The following is a 16,814-nucleotide window of genomic DNA, read 5'->3' on the forward strand; positions in this document are numbered from 1 at the left end:
ATGGCCTCCTCGCCCCTATCCACTGATTCCCTGATAATTTCAGAGACTTCAAGCAGCGCAGTCTCGGTGCTATAGCCGGATCTAAAACCGGACTGAGAGTCGTGTAGCAGCTGATTTGACTCTAAGTAATGATACACATATACATCCTGTTACACACCGACAGTCATCCAAAAGATACTCTCACTCATACTCACACATGCAAATAAACTATTGAACATCCATGTATTTGCATATACAGCTATACACACACTACCACCTTACTTCTAAGGAACCTTACACATACTTACTCTCTTAAACAATCACTTATAGAAACACATACTTATTTAAACAGGAACTCTTACAATCCCATACTCTCACATATACTCACTTATATACATCAATATTCACATATACTACATTAAAACATATGTAGTTACTGATAAAGACACTAGTGAGACAGTCATTTAGTCAGTAACACACACATATACACAGTCATCCACCCATACAGTCCTGCACATATGCTGTCTTCAAAACACATACAGAAAGTCAGTTATTCATGCATCTATGTGCTAAGTAATACCCCCACCAAATCATACAAACACTCATACTGATACTAAATCAAACATCTAATAACCCATATACATACACATGTAGCTACTCACCAACCCATGCAGCCACTTATACAGAAAGTGAAACACTAATCCTTATATTTAAATATTTAAACATTACTCACTAATATATGTATTGCCTAAGATACACTTATTAAGCCAGTTAACCAATCAATTTAAAAAAAAAAAAAAAAAACATCTAAACACTAATTTATTCTTCCATCAACTTTTACATATACATATATAACACATATTTATTTCTCGGAGAGACACACATTCACTGGATGGTGTCATCAGTGATGTCATGAGTGATGTCACTGACCATGTCATGAGTGATGTAATATGTGACGTCATCAGCAGTGCATTGCACGCGCAAGTTATAGTGAGTCCAACTAACTATACCGTGGGAATTTCAATGGTTTTATGCGAGTAAAATTTCCAGCTAACTATAACTGGTGTGAAACCTATGGTTTTTTCAGTGAATATATATATATATATATACATATATATATATATATATATATATATATATATATATATATATATATATATATATATATATATATATATATATATATATATATATATATATATATACAGATTCACAGCGTGTAGCCGCGACAGCTACGCAATGCACTCTCCTTGACAACAGCAGCAGCAAAAGTTACTCACTCCCAATCTCGTGCGTGCATCACAAAAAAGTATTTTATTCTTTTAGTTGCAGCATCATGAAAAATAAACATGGAAAAACCCAACGCGTTTCAGCGACTCCTTCGCCTTGGTCACGGGTAATTTACAATGTTCACATTACAAACAATAAATAAAGTTTCACGTGAGAAAAGTGCTCAAAATAAACAAAGGACTCATGGTCCAAATCTTGCGGCCATCTTGGAGTGTAGTAGTAACCTAACAATGACCCATGCAAACAGCTTAAGCCTTCCCACACCTAAATAAATAAAGAAAATCCAGTCATTTAAATCAGGTATTAGGGTTGATTATCAAAGCGTTATGAAGGACTATTAAATGTCATTGTGTCAAATGGATAGCTGTGGCTTATGATCTGTGCCAAAGGCTGTCACCATAATCGAAAACATAACATATTTTGATATTTGCATATTGTTTAAACTCAAGTGAGTTAGTGCAACCAATTATCAGGTTATTTTATTAATTCTTATCCGGTGACCTCCCCTCTAGGCAATTCAGGTCTAAATTTGTACATCAATGCTTATTGTGTTTAGAAAAAGTCTCAAGTGAGAGATCATAGTCACAAATCCATACGATCTTCCGTGCTCAACACCCCAGTGAGGTTAACCTTCCTTTCATCATGCTTCCATACCTGAAATATAAAGCAATGGGCCAATCAGAACTCATGTGTTATAACTCCAATAAGTCTAATCATGACCATGAGTTTTCAAAATCAGTGAAAAAGTGAAACAATAAAGTTTTTAAAATCATCAAAGAAGCACTAAGTCGACTCTAGATACCATCAGATACATGCGATAATACAGTATTAATTTCAACATTCTATTTACATTGTTATCCTATTTTTACATTATTTTACAAAGGCAGGTTCTACAACTTCTCTACTCTACGTCCCCGAAATTGTCACTCCCCCAAATGCCACTTCATCTCTTCTTCAGAGTTCAGACCTTTCGGCATCGGAGTGTCCAATTCGAGGATATACCTATTCTCCATCTGTCTGAGTTTGCGAATTTTGTCTCCCCCTCTTTTCATGACCGGGAGTTTATCAATTACAAAAAATCTCAATAGATTCCTGTTGCTCTTATGCAACTCCTCAAAGTGACGAGCAACTGGGGAGGTTTGATCTTTGTTTTCAATCGATCTCATATGCTCCAGGACGCGTTTCTTTGCTGGGAACATTGTACTACCCACATACTTCCTAGAGCAAGGACACATGAGTACATACACACAATACTCTGACAGACAAGTAAGATGTTTACTAATAGTTTTCTCTACAGCTTCTACTGGGAAAAAGACTTTCTTAATGTTCTTACTATACCTGCATGCCTTGCATTTCATACAGGTAAAAAAGCCCTGAATGTCCGTGCTCTTTGCTGGAATAGCATTCACCTCATTCCTACTCAGTTTGTCTTTCAACGAGTGAGCCTTCCTAAACGTCATGTTCGGATTATCACCCAAAACCTCAGTTAGGGTAGGCTCAGTCTTCAGGACATTCCAGTGGCGTTTGAGACTCTTTTGTATCTGCCAAGATCTAGTATGATAAGTAGAGATGAATCTAATCACCTCACTTTTCTCAGTTGGTTTTGAGATTTCTTTGGCCTTCAACAAAGAAGAGTGACTGATGATACTGGCTTTTTTCAGAGCTGTCTCTATGACTGAGGGTTGATACCCCCTTTCAAGGAAACGTTCTCTCATACATTCACTCTCACTTACAAAATCGTTCTCTGTACTACAGTTCCTCCGAGCCCGGAGGAACTCACCAAACGGAATGCTTTTTATCAGGGCTTTAGGGTGTGCACTCTCCGCATGCAGAAGGGTGTTTCCGGCAGTCTCTTTCCGGTATAAACTGGTTGATAGGCTCCCCTCCCGTACCTTCACCAGTAGATCCAAATACACCATGGTTTCTGCACTCATCTGACCATCCAAAACGATATTCAAATCGTTTCTGTTCAGATCTTTGATAAAGTCTTCAGCCTGCATCTGCGACCCTTTCCAGATAATGAACAAATCATCGATATATCGTAGCCACAATTTTACATGACCACGATACATCGGATGTGTCCTCTCTACTTGCTGCTCCCAGCCCGCCATAAAAAGATTGGCAAAGCTGGGAGCAAAGCAAGTTCCCATCGCCGTACCTTGCCTTTGTCGGTAATGTTTCTCATTGAAAACAAAAAAATTGTTTTCTAAACAGAATTTTATCATCTGCATGATCATTTCCGTATGACAGAAATATGAGATTGATCTCGCACTCAAGAATTTTCGGCATGCCCCCATTCCATCCTCATGTCTGATCGACGTGTAGAGACTACATACGTCAAGTGAAATGAGAAGGTAACCATCATGCCAATCAAAATCAGTCAGTTTGCTGATGAAGTCCCTACTGTCCTTAAGATAGGAAGGAACATTCTCAACAAAGGGTCTTAAAAAGAAATCAATATATCTTGACGTGTTCTCAAGAAGAGAACCAATCGAGGATACTATTGGCCTGCCAGGAGGCTTGACGGGGTTCTTGTGCAACTTGGGCAACAAGTATAAACTGGCTACTCTCGGATGTCGGTTTAACAAAAAAGAATATTCCTCCCACTCAATAATACCATCCAGCCTCCACTTATTTAGCATCTCATGGTAAGTGATGTTGCTCTTTTCAATTAGCTGGAGTGAGGAAACTTCATAGCAATCTTCCATACTCAGTTGCTTCATACCCTCCTCAATATAATCTTCCACATTCATTAAAACAACATTCCCCCCCTTGTCCGATTGACGAATAACAATTGAAGAGTCACATTCCAACGATTTAACAGCAAGCCTCTCTTGTTTGCTTAAGTTGTCATTTGACCACTGTTTTTTCTTGGCCAAGTTTTTAAAATCGTTAATGACAAGGGTTTCGAAGGTATCAATACCACATGCAGGCAGTGTGGGATTGAATGTGGACTTGGGCCTGAAAGGATTAGGGCAATTCAGATTTATTTTGTAGCCCATGGCTATAGCATCATTCGGTGTATCAGATGGTGTCCCCAACTCCAAATCATGCATAGCAATTAAAGTAGCCACCTCATCAATAGTCTCACGTGCAGGTACAATATTTGGCACATTTACAACAGTATTTTTGACCTTGAGTTTGTTCCATTTCTGTAACCTCAGCTTTCTAGTAAATTTAAAAAGATCTATCCGTTCCTGGGAATAGTTAAAGTTAGCTGAGGGACAGAAGGAGAGACCATATTGCAAAACATCATTCTCAATTTCAGATAATATATGAGAGGATAAGTTTACCACATTTCGGCGATTCATTTTTCTTTTGTTTTCTTTGAACCCCGTGTTTCCACTCCCACTGGGGTTATTGTGTTTCCACTTTTTCCAGCCGCCCCTCCTGATTGGCTGTTCGCTTGAGGTGTGCTTCCTCCACGATTTCCTCTTCCTTTGCCTCTTCCTCTGTTTCCTCTCACTTGTCCCCGTCCTCTGTCTATCTGCCAGCTTTGGGGTTGATTCGTTTGGTTCATCATCTGAAATTCCTCCCAAAAATTTGGAACCTTACTCTGATTTCTGGTTACACTTCTTGTTGCCAATGCCTGGCCGTCCTCAGACGCATCACTTTCTATTACTTCTTCCTCCGATATTACTGCCGCCGCACTCACGGTGTCAATGCTTGCTTGCTTGCGTGAAAGGAAGGTTAACCTCACTGGGGTGTTGAGCACGGAAGATCGTATGGATTTGTGACTATGATCTCTCACTTGAGACTTTTTCTAAACACAATAAGCATTGATGTACAAATTTAGACCTGAATTGCCTAGAGGGGAGGTCACCGGATAAGAATTAAGAAAATAACCTGATAATTGGTTGCACTAACTCACTTGAGTTTAAACAATATGCAAATATCAAAATATGTTATGTTTTCGATTATGGTGACAGCCTTTGGCACAGATCATAAGCCACAGCTATCCATTTGACACAATGACATTTAATAGTCCTTCATAACGCTTTGATAATCAACCCTAATACCTGATTTAAATGACTGGATTGTCTTTATTTATTTAGGTGTGGGAAGGCTTAAGCTGTTTGCATGGGTCATTGTTAGGTTACTACTACACTCCAAGATGGCCGCAAGATTTGGACCATGAGTCCTTTGTTTATTTTGAGCACTTTTCTCACGTGAAACTTTATTTATTGTTTGTAATGTGAACATTGTAAATTACCCGTGACCAAGGCGAAGGAGTCGCTGAAACGCGTTGGGTTTTTCCATGTTTATTTTTCATGATGCTGCAACTAAAAGAATAAAATACTTTTTTGTGATGCACGCACGAGATTGGGAGTGAGTAACTTTTGCTGCTGCTGTTGTCAAGGAGAGTGCATTGTGTAGCTGTCGCGGCTACACGCTGTGAATCTGTATTTACACAGGGGATCTTTCGCCCCTGAATTGCACCGTTGTTTGAAGGGTCCCGGCATTTCGGAAGGAAGTGGAACTGCATATATATATATATATATATATATATACATATTCACTGATAAAAACATAGGTTTCAGGGCTGTTATAGTTAGTTGGACATTTCCCTCATGCAAAACCATAGAAATTCATCCATTATAGTTAGTTGAGATAACTATAACTCGCGCCCCCGCAATGCACTGCTGATGACGTCACATATTACATCATTCATGACGTGGTCAGTGACATCACTGATGACATCAATGATGACATCTCAAATGACATCACTGATGAAATCATCCAGTGAATGTGTTTTTCTTTAAAATGTGAATATGTATTATATATATACCAAGCTGTATAGAAGAATGAGTGGATGTATAATTGTCTGGATGGAGGATGTAGTAGGTGTGTGACTGACTGTTTAAGTGAGTGATTAAATGTGTCTTACTGAATACATGGGTTAGTGACTAAACTGTGTGAATGTCTGTATTAGTCTGTCTGTTGCTGTGTAAGCCGCTGCATTGGTTGGTGAGTAGCTACATGAGTGTCTATATGGGTTATTGATTGTTTGCCTGAGTATTTGTATGGGTGCCCGAGTGTTTTTGTGGGTGGGGGAGGTTTGTAACTTTGTGCATAGATGTGTGAGTGCTTCATACACTGGGTGTATGGGTTGAAGAGTGCATGTGGAAACACCTCTATGGGTGGGTGAGTGTGTGTATGGGTGTGGGTGTGGGTGAGTGAATGAATATCTCAGTGCTACATGTCCAAGTAACTACATATGTAAAACGCAGTGCATGTGAGAGTTGGAGTATATAAATGACCATTCGTGAGAGTCAGTGATTGTGAGAGTTGCTGTATGAATGAGTGTGTACTTGTATCAGTGATTGTATAAAAGAGTAAGCATATGTTAGTATCTGTACGAGTAAGTGAGGTTGTATGTGTATAACTGTATAGGTGAGTGATTCTTTGCATGACTGACTAGATGTGTGAGTAACTGTATGAGTGGCTGTTTGTGAGTGTTTGTATAGGTGTATGAGTGCCTATAATAGTGTTGTATTGATGAGTCACTGCATGTATGAGTGACTGTAATGGTGAATGGTGGATGTGTGTGTAGACCTAGGAATCAGTGCATGCATACATAGTAACTGGTATTGGTGTCTCTATTGTTTCGAAAATGGTAGTCTGTATTTTAGAGTGGGTGTTTCAAAGGTTTTATTAAGGTGTGAGGAGGTGCATCAGATTTTCGCATGGATGATGTCATCAGAGATGTCGTCTGTGATGTCACTGACCATGTCATGAATGATGTAATATGTGACCTCATCAGCAGTGCATTATGGGAGTGCGAGTTATAGTTAACTCAACTAACTATAACAGTGGAATTTCTTTGGTTTTGTACAAGTGAAATGTCCAAGTAACTATAACGTCCCTGAAACCTACGTTTTTTTCAGTGAATTTCAAAGGTTTTTTAAATGCTAATTTCTAACTATAACGTACCTGAAACCTATGGTTTGTTCAGTGAATTTCAAAGTTTTTTTTAAATGCTAATTTCTAACTATAATGTGCCTGAAACCTATGTTTTTTTCAGTGAATTTCAAAGGTTTTTTGAATGGTAATTTCTAACTATAACGTGCCTGAAACCTATGGTTTTTTAAGTGAATTTCTAAGGTTTTTTAAATGCTAATTTTTAACTATCCCTACAGAGGTACAACATGTGAAGAAAGAAGAAGAATCGCACAGAAAGAAGCAAAATAAATGCAGAAAGAAGCAAAAGAAGTCCACAAAGTCCACAAGTGCAGGAAGAAGCAAGACATGTTCAGAAAGAACCAACAGAGGAGCAGAAAGAGGCCTTGTTGCAAAATTATCATGTGCCCACAACTTTTTCAGACAGCTACCGGTGGTAACTGACTCTGACTAACCTGGTCTAGAGCCAGTGCTATGCTAAAAGACAGTAAGAATACAGCAAAAACACCTACATATACTAGGAAACACTATGCGTTGGGGTACCCCTGTGATTAGCATGACCTCCTCTGTAAGGACCTAGTACATAATAGGGCAGGGGGATTAAAACTACCTCTAAGTCAGAGGTGCAGAAATATGCTACTTTAACTAGTAGTTGCGTTTGCAGAGTGGTGGAGAAAGGGTGTTGGGCGTCCAACCAACACTCAGGAATTTCACTGTGTAGGACTTACAGGAGGTACTAGCAGAGATTCTTAGCTTCCAAACTCCCTCAGGACAAAATTGGACTTCATCTACCATCCCGTAGTCTTCCACGAGGCACGTTTGCAGAGTGGTAGAGAAAGGGGGACATGGCCTCCGAAGACGTCTTAGCAATTCCATTGTGAGGGACTTACTGGAGGTAACAAAAGAGGTAGTTGACCCCCAAGGACATCCTTGGGGGCCAACTTCCCAAACTATTACCGCCAGTCAGTCCCACACAGCAGCATTGGTAAGTACTCGTACCAGGTCATGCCCACTTTGCCCACCACTCTACAAATACGCTCCCTGGCATACTCTTGGATGGGGATTGAAGTCTCCTCATCACTGCTGGGGTTCCTTTGTGAGCCGACTAGCCTACCATTTACCTCTAGTAAGCCCCATACAGTGGGATTGCTGAGAGGTAAACAAATGCCATGCCCCCTTTCTCCTCCACTCTGCAAACACGCCCCTGGCACGTTGTAAGTTGGGGGATTTACTCCCCTTGAATCCTGAGGGTCCCTGGGATCCAACTACCCCACTAGGGACCTCCAGTAAGCGCCACAGAGCTGCATTGCAGAGAGGTGTAAAAGGGGCCTGGCCTGGACCACCTCTCTGCAACGCAGGCCAGTGGCACCTACTGGAGGTTCCTGGTGGGCTAGTTGGTCCTCAGGGACCCCCAGTATTGAAGGGAATTTAATTCCCCAATTTAAAACGCGCCAGAGGGCGCATTTGCAAAGTGTTGCTGGGAGGGGGGCGGGCCTCAGGCATGATCGCAGTCTTTTTTAATTATTTTTTTTTAGAAGTGGGGCTGTCAGGCCTCCCTTCCTTTTCCTTTTTTTGGGCCCCTCGGACCCCATCCCCCAGGGCCCACCCATTTAAAAAAAAAAAATATATATATATATATATATATATGAATGGGAAGGGGGCCACATGGGCCCCCCTCCTATGGCCAATTCCAGCCCCAGGGACTCCATCCCCCAGGGCAGGGCCACTTTAAAGAAAATATATATTGAGGGGACTGCATGGCCCCCCTCCTGAAGCCTCTATTGGCCCCGGGGACCCCATCCACCAGGGCCAGCCTTTTTTTGAGGGGGGAAGGGGGCCACGTCGCCCCTCTCCCGGGCCACTTCTAGCCCCGGGGACCCCAACCCCCGGGGCAGGCCCTATCCATTGGGGACCATGGGGGGAGCCCCAATGACCCCACGGTCCCACCGGCTCCCCGCGTCCTGCAGGAGCCGGCACTGCTTTTCAACATGGGGAGCTGATGAAAAGCAGCTCCCCTTGTGGAAAAGCAATTCTGCTTTGCTTCATTGAAGTGAGAGCAGGTTTCCCTGCTCTTGCTTCAATGAAGCAAAGGAGTCTGGAATGATAGGTCGGGAGCCTCACGGCTCCCACCCTGTCATTATAAACAGCAGTGTCCCGGGGGTAGGCACCCCGGGACACTGCAGGCCCAGGCCCTGGGGGGTGTCAGTCCCCAGGGCAATCAAGGGCTCCAGGATTGGGGCTGTGTAGCCCCCCTCCCAACGTCTGCACAGCCCCTGGGAGGTGGTGGTCCCCGAGGCTCGGGTGTCCATTGCAGACCCCCACATTTATATACTTAGTGCACCGGGAAGGTGGCGGTCCCCAGGGCATGTGGGGGGGCACAACCCTCTCCCACACACAGGTTCTTTAAAAAAAAAACAAGCCCCGGGGGTGGCGGTCCCCGGGGCTGTGGGGGGCCATGTGCCCCCGTAAATATTTAAGAAAAGCCCTGGGGGTGGTGGTCCCCGGGATTGCAGGGGGCCCCCTGGGCCCCCGTAATTACAATATGGCATGCCCCCGGGACTTGGCCCACCCATGGGCTAAATAATAAGGAGCCGGCGCTTCATTTTTAAAATTTTCATGGCAGGATCCGCAGATCCTCCGCGACTTTTGCTGTTTAAAAAAAAAAAGCTTTTTTTGGGACCCCCTAAGCAGACCTAGGGGGTCATGGTGTTTCTACCCTGCCCCCTTTTTTGTTTTTCACTTTTGTTTTTCTGTTTTCTTGTGACTACCAGGGGCTAAATAATAATGTGCCCTTGCTTCATTTCTTTTATTTTCATGGCAGGATCAGTGGATCCTCCGCGACTTTTGGCATTTAAAAACATAAAATTGCTTTGTTTGGCCCTGGGGGTCCTTGTGGGACCCCCTAAGCAGACCTAGGGGCTGGTGGTTCCCGGGGCTTCGGGGGCATTGGAGGCCCCCCTACACTTTAAAAAATACAAGCCCCGGGGGTGGCGGTTCCCGGGGCTGCAGGTGGACCGTGTGCCCCCACAAATATTTAAGGAAAGCCCCGGGGTGGCGGTCCCCGGGGCTGTGGGTGCTCCCCTGGGCCCCCGCCATTTCAATATGGCATGCCCCCGAGACATCGCCGACCCGGGGGCTAAATAATAGGGAGCCCGCGCTTCATTTTTAAAATTTTCATGGCAGTGTCCGTGGACCCTCCGTGACTTTTGCCGTTTTAAAACAAAATCTTTGTTGTCCCTGGGGGTCCTTGTGGGACCCCTTAAGCAGACTTAGGGGGTCAGGGTGTTTCTACCCTGCCCCCTTTTTTTTGTTTTTCTCTTTTGTTTTTCTGTTTTCTTGTAACTCGGTGCTTTAACATTCAATGTCAGTGTCATTAAGTCTTGCTTTCAATGAGCGTTTCAACACAGTGAACAAGGATCTGTTTACACTTATATTTACATGACATGCACGCAGGATGAGCACCAGTTCAGTTTTGTCTTCAGAAACTCTTGCCCTGCAGGGGCATACAACATTGTGCGATGATATTTACAGTGTTAGTTACAATCAATACCTGAATGGAAATTAAAAATGTGCGATCTGCAATCTATTAGAGCATATACGCAGTAGCTATGGAAAAAATTAATTCCTTTTCCAATCATCAAATGTATTTGTTTATAAACTGTTACTACTCCATAAAGTTTCATATCTCGCCCTGGATGGGCATGTCCTCAAATGTAAGTGCATAGAGTTTTTTCAAACTGACATAGAATCATTAATGATTCGACAATTGCTTATTCAAAATTAATTATTAAAGGGAATAACAAACAATGGCCTGAGCTATACCCATTATGACATGTTATGAGTGGGTCCATCCAAACCAAACAATTTATATACAATTTTATGCACAACTCTACTGCTGTGAGTACAGCTTCCAATTGCTTAAGTGCAATATTTACAGTGATATGTATGCCAGTTTAGGAGGGAAAATCAAGAAATGTTTTCTAAAGGGAAGTGGAAGACATCATCTGACCATAGAACACAGTAATTCTAAAACCCCTAGCCTAAATGTATGGCTAACTCTTCTTCAGTATTAAGGCCTGTTGGTGCTTTGGTTTGTAGATCTACTATGAATCTAGATTCAAGTCTTCGTAATCTGAGTTCCCTATTTCCTACATGCTCATTAGCTGGAACATGGTCTAGACAGTAGAACTTGAGCAGATTTCTGTTGCTCTGATGGAAACTAGCGAAATGCCTGGCTACGGGGGAAGTTACATCATTTCTTTCAATGGCTCTGGCATTTTCTAAAATTCTGCGTTTGGTAGAGTATATCGTGCTGCCTATATACTGCAGGTTACATGGGCAGACCAAGCTATACGCACAGAATGGCATAGTGCAGGTTAGTAACTTGGTGATTCTTTTAGGACCCACCATCCCCGGTATTTGATATGTTGTTGTCTTAACACTTTTCTTACAGGCTTTGCCCCTATTGCATGGGAAAAATTTTGTCAGATTACTCAACCTGTGATTATACGGGATTGTGTAAAAATGGCTCTGCACTAAGGAATCCTTTAAGGAAAAGCAACATCTGTATGTCGTTTGGGATGGTCTGTTATATCCTTCCCGATGTCAGAGTCAGATTTCAAAATGTGACAGTTCCGTGTAAGGACGTGTTGCAGTCTCTCTGAGTCTCTGGTGAAGGTAGTAATGAATCGAAAGGTGTTGGTTTGTTCTTCTCCTGGTTTTGCTCTATCTCTCAGAAGACAAGTTTTAGAAATTTTACTAACTTTTTCGAGATTCTTTTGGAGAAGTTGACTCGAATACCCTTGTATCCTAAACATTTCAATGGCTTCATTTGCTGCTTCCAAAAAGTCCTCGTTTCTAGAACATTTTCTCTTAAGTCGCAGCAATTCGCCATAAGAGATACCATTTTTAAGAGCTCTAGGGTGACTGCTATTCCCTTCCAGGACGGAATTTCCTGCTATGACGCAGGATGAGCACCAGTTCAGTTTTGTCTTCAGAAACTCTTGCCCAGCAGGGGCATACAACATTGTGCGATGATATTTACAGTGTTAGTTACAATCAATACCTGAATGGAAATTAAAAATGTGCGATCTGCAATCTATTAGAGCATATGTGCAGTAGCTATGGAAAAAATGAATTCCTTTTCCAATCATCAAATTTAAGTGTTTATAAACTGTTACTACTCCATAAAGTTTAATATCTCGTCCTGGATGGGCATGTCCTCAAATGTAAGTGCATACAGTTTTTTCAAACTGACATAGAATCATTAATGATTCGACAATTGATTATTCAAAATTAATTATTAAAGGGAATAACAAACAATCGTCTGAGCTATACCCATTGTGACATGTTATGAGTGGGTCCATCCAAACCAAACAATTTATATACAATTTTATGCACAACTCTACTGCTGTGAGTACAGCTTCCAATTGCTTAAGTGCAATATTTACAGTGATATGTATGCCAGTTTATGAGGCAAAATCAAGAAATGTTTTCTAAAGGTAAGTGGAAGACATCATCTGACCATAGAACACAGTATTTCTAAAACCCCTAGCCTAAATGGCTAACTCTTCTTCAGTATCAAGGCCTGTTGGTGCTTTGGTTTGTAGATCTACTGTGAATCTATATTCAAGTATTCGTAATTTGAGTTCCCTATTTCCTCCACGCTCATTAGCTGGAACATGGTCTGGACAGTAGAACTTGAGCAGATTTCTGTTGCTCTGATGGAAACAAGCGAAATGCCTGGCTACGGGGTAAGTTACATCATTTCTTTCAATGGCTCTGGCATTTTCTAACATTCTGCATTTGGTAGGGTATATCGTGCTGCCTATATACTGCAGATTACATGGGCAGACCAAGCTATACGCACAGAATGGCATAGTGCAGGTTAGTAACTTGGTGATTCTTTTAGGACCCACCATCCTCGGTATTTGATATGTAGTCGTCTTAACACTTTTCTTACAGGCTTTGCACCTATTGCATGGGAAAAATCCTGTGAGATTACTCCCCTGTGATTATACGGGATTGTGTAAAAATGGCTCTGCACTAGGGAATCCTTTAAGGAACAGCAACATCTATATGTCGTTTGGGATGGTCTGTTATATCCTTCCCAATGTCAGAGTCAGATTTGAAAATGTGCCAGTTCCGTGTAAGGACGTGTTGCAGTCTCTCTGAGTCTCTGGTGAAGGTAGTAATGAATCGAAAGGTGTTCGTTTGTTCTTCTCCTGGTTTTGCTCTATCTCTCAGAAGACAAGTTTTAGAAATCTTACTCACTTTTTCGAGATTCTTCTGGAGAAGTTGACTCGAATACCCTTGTATCCTAAACATTTCAATGGCTTCATTTGCTGCTTCCAAAAAGTCCTCATTTCTAGAACATTTTCTCTTAAGTCACAGCAATTCCCCATAAGGGATACCATTTTTAAGAGGTCTAGGGTGACTGCTATTCGCTTTCAGGACGGAATTTCCTGCTATGACTTTTCTAAAAAGGGAGGTACAGATTTGACCATCCCTAATGCCTAATGAAGACCTTTAGATCTAGAAAATTTACCTCTGTGTTGCTTATTTGTCCACTGAAGTGTAGGTTGGCTGTGTTGGTGTTTAACTGATCAATGTACAATTCTTCTTCCCTTTTTGTACACTTCCAAAAAATGGAAAGGTCATCGATGTAACGGTACCGTCCAATGTCCGACGCCACCCATTTGTTGTTCTCTTCGACCCAGGCCACCTGCTTCTCCCATCAGCCTATGAACAAGTTGAGATGTCATCAGTCATGTCACTGACCATGTCATGGATGGTTTAATATGTGACGTCATCAGCAGTGCATTTCGGGGGCGCGACTTATCGGTAGCTGAGCTAACTATAACAGCGGAATTTCTCTGGTTTTGTACCAGTGAAATGTCCAACTAACTATAACTTCCTCAAACCTATAGTTTTTTCAGTGAATTTCTAAGGTTTTGTTAATGATAATTTCTAACTGTAATGTCCCTGAAACCTATGTTTTTTCAGTGAATTTCTAGGGTTTTTTAAATGCTAATTTCTAAAAATAACGACCCTGAAACCTATGATTTTTTCATTGAATTTCAATGGTTTTTTAAATGCTAATTACTAACTATAATATTCATTAAACCTATGGTATTTCTAATAGTTATCAACTTTTTTTTAGAGATATTTTGTAATTATAATGTCCTAAAAATACTTAATATTTTTGTTTTGTGTTTAAGATTATATAATGTCTTGAGTTTTGTTAAATTTAAATAACATATTATTTTCTTAGAGAAAAGTGGAATCGCATAACCATCGTGTACCTATCTGGGTGGTGCGCCGATTGAAGCCGGCATATTGGCAAAGTCTTGAACTATGCCCGATGGGTTTAAGATTGGTGCGCGGTGCCTGCTGCCACGTAACATCATACATGTATAGGATTGCGTCCTGTGCGCATTTCGTATGCGATGGGTGCATGGTGCCTTGCCCTACGTGACACCATATATGTATGTGATCGCATTGTGTGCACGTTTGGTATGAGACGGATGCGTGGTGCCATGCCCCACGTAACGCCATGTACATGTGCAGTTGCACTGGGTGCGTGACTCCCGTCAAAAAAATGTATGTTTCAAACATATATGTATGAAGTAAATAACTTTCCTAGGCAAAATTTATGCACTAGGGTTGAGACAAGAACTACCTGCACCTGCTAACATCAGTGGCTACAAACATTAGGTGATGGTGCTCATGAAACCAAGGAACACAACCCTGTCTGTTCCTTCATGGGCAAAGCCCAAAATACAAAGCAAAAAAAATTGGAATCAGCACTCATCAAGGAAATGATTTAAACAGTCTCTGGTGTCCTCAGTAAATCAAGAAATCAGTCTCATAATAAACAGGTCCTGACTTGAATGGTACTTCTTTTTCAATTCTTTAATATGATGATCCACAACAGATTAAAAATCCAGAATTATATGCAAGTTTTTCCTTTTAGCCTTGATGAGTGCTGATTCCAATTTTTTTTAACTTTCCTAGGCAACTCGTGACTTATTGAGAATCAAGTCCTATACATGAAGAAATGATAGCCACCTAAGCTCAAGCTCAGTGTACTAGACAAAAGACAGTTAAAATTGTGTCATTTTATTCATAGTAAAAAATTGTGACATAAACATACATAAAAATGACTGTGCATGTCATGATGTACAAGTAGTGTATTAATTACTTAGTACAAACATAAAACAATCAATTACTTAAAGACAAGAATAAAAAACAATTCCAATGAAAAAAATCGCAAGTGGCTGAAATGTAGTATAGTCTGTAAATTCGCTACGCGCGTTTCAGCGAACAAGCGCCTTCTTCACGAAGAGCCACGATAAATTCTGTACAATACAAAACACATACAATTCACATGTCAAACATATATTGGTACACTGAAATTTAAACGGGGTATCGGTTGTGCATTACATAACTAAGGAAAACTCCAAAAAAGGAGGAAGTAGAGGAAATGAAAGGGTGAAGTGAAAGATATCTGTGCATTAAAATTGATATAAGAAATCCTAGTTAATACCAAGATACCAAGAAGAAGTAAACTCTCAGACTGGTGACATGCAAATAAGAAATCAAGCTTGTTGAATAAATGAACCTCTATTGTGAAGAGATCCCTATAATACCCAGGTTAATACAATAAAACAACATATTGAAACTTACTCAAAGAGTACTGGGCTAAGTATCCGGTTATTGAAATGGAAGAGAGACAGGATGCTGCAATGAAAATCAACTGGTGATGGACATGAACAAGATTTGTCCTTTTCAAAACTGTTAGCATAGGGCTAGGAATTGCAAATAATAACCTGCACCACAATGGTATTTGCATATGAAGAACCGCTGTGTGAATAAACGTTGTGGTTAGAGCATGCGATCTGAGCATACAACCGCTTTAAAGCTGACCTAAAGAGTCAGACCTTGTATTTCAGTTTGAATACGGACAATCCACTGACTGTGCTGCTAAGTGCAATCATGTCGCGCAACAATCTGAAAAGCACAAAGTGACATTAGAAACCGAACTTGAGCAAGTTAATCTGAATAAAATGGAAGCTGGGCTAATAATACCTTAAGTATGACTCCAAGTCTCAAAATGGGGACTAGGTTCGATGCATAGTCTAGAGGCGGTGCCAGTATTTAAATCTTGACCAAATGAGATCTCGTGCCTGACATCTAATGCAGCAAGAAATAGAACGATTTAGAAAGGGATTAACGGATGATAACGTAAGGAGATATTAAGAAACATACACAAAGAAGTGTATAACTGCAAAAATTGCATGACGTTCATACATAATAAGCAGAGTCACGAAGAGAACATATATGTATACCAGTTCAATTTGTATATTAGACCAAGAGATTATGTATACTTATTATAAAAATCATATATTTCTAATTGCAATAAAGTTATATTACTCTTAAATATACATTTGCGAAGTCATGTTGGGTGCGCCGTGGGTGCATGCTGGGTGTGCTACTCCCATGTGACCTTAAAAAAATGCATTTCATGGGTTCATAAGGTTTTCCAATCTAGAACTTGAAGGGCCCCACCTATTTGTCTCATTCTTTCTACACCATCCCAGGACACACACCTGCTTTGTTTTTTGAGCTGGTTTATATATTTT

The sequence above is a fragment of the Lissotriton helveticus genome, chromosome 2_1 (genome assembly GCF_964261635.1).
Source record: "Lissotriton helveticus chromosome 2_1, aLisHel1.1, whole genome shotgun sequence".
Classification (NCBI taxonomy): Eukaryota; Metazoa; Chordata; class Amphibia; order Caudata; family Salamandridae; genus Lissotriton; species Lissotriton helveticus.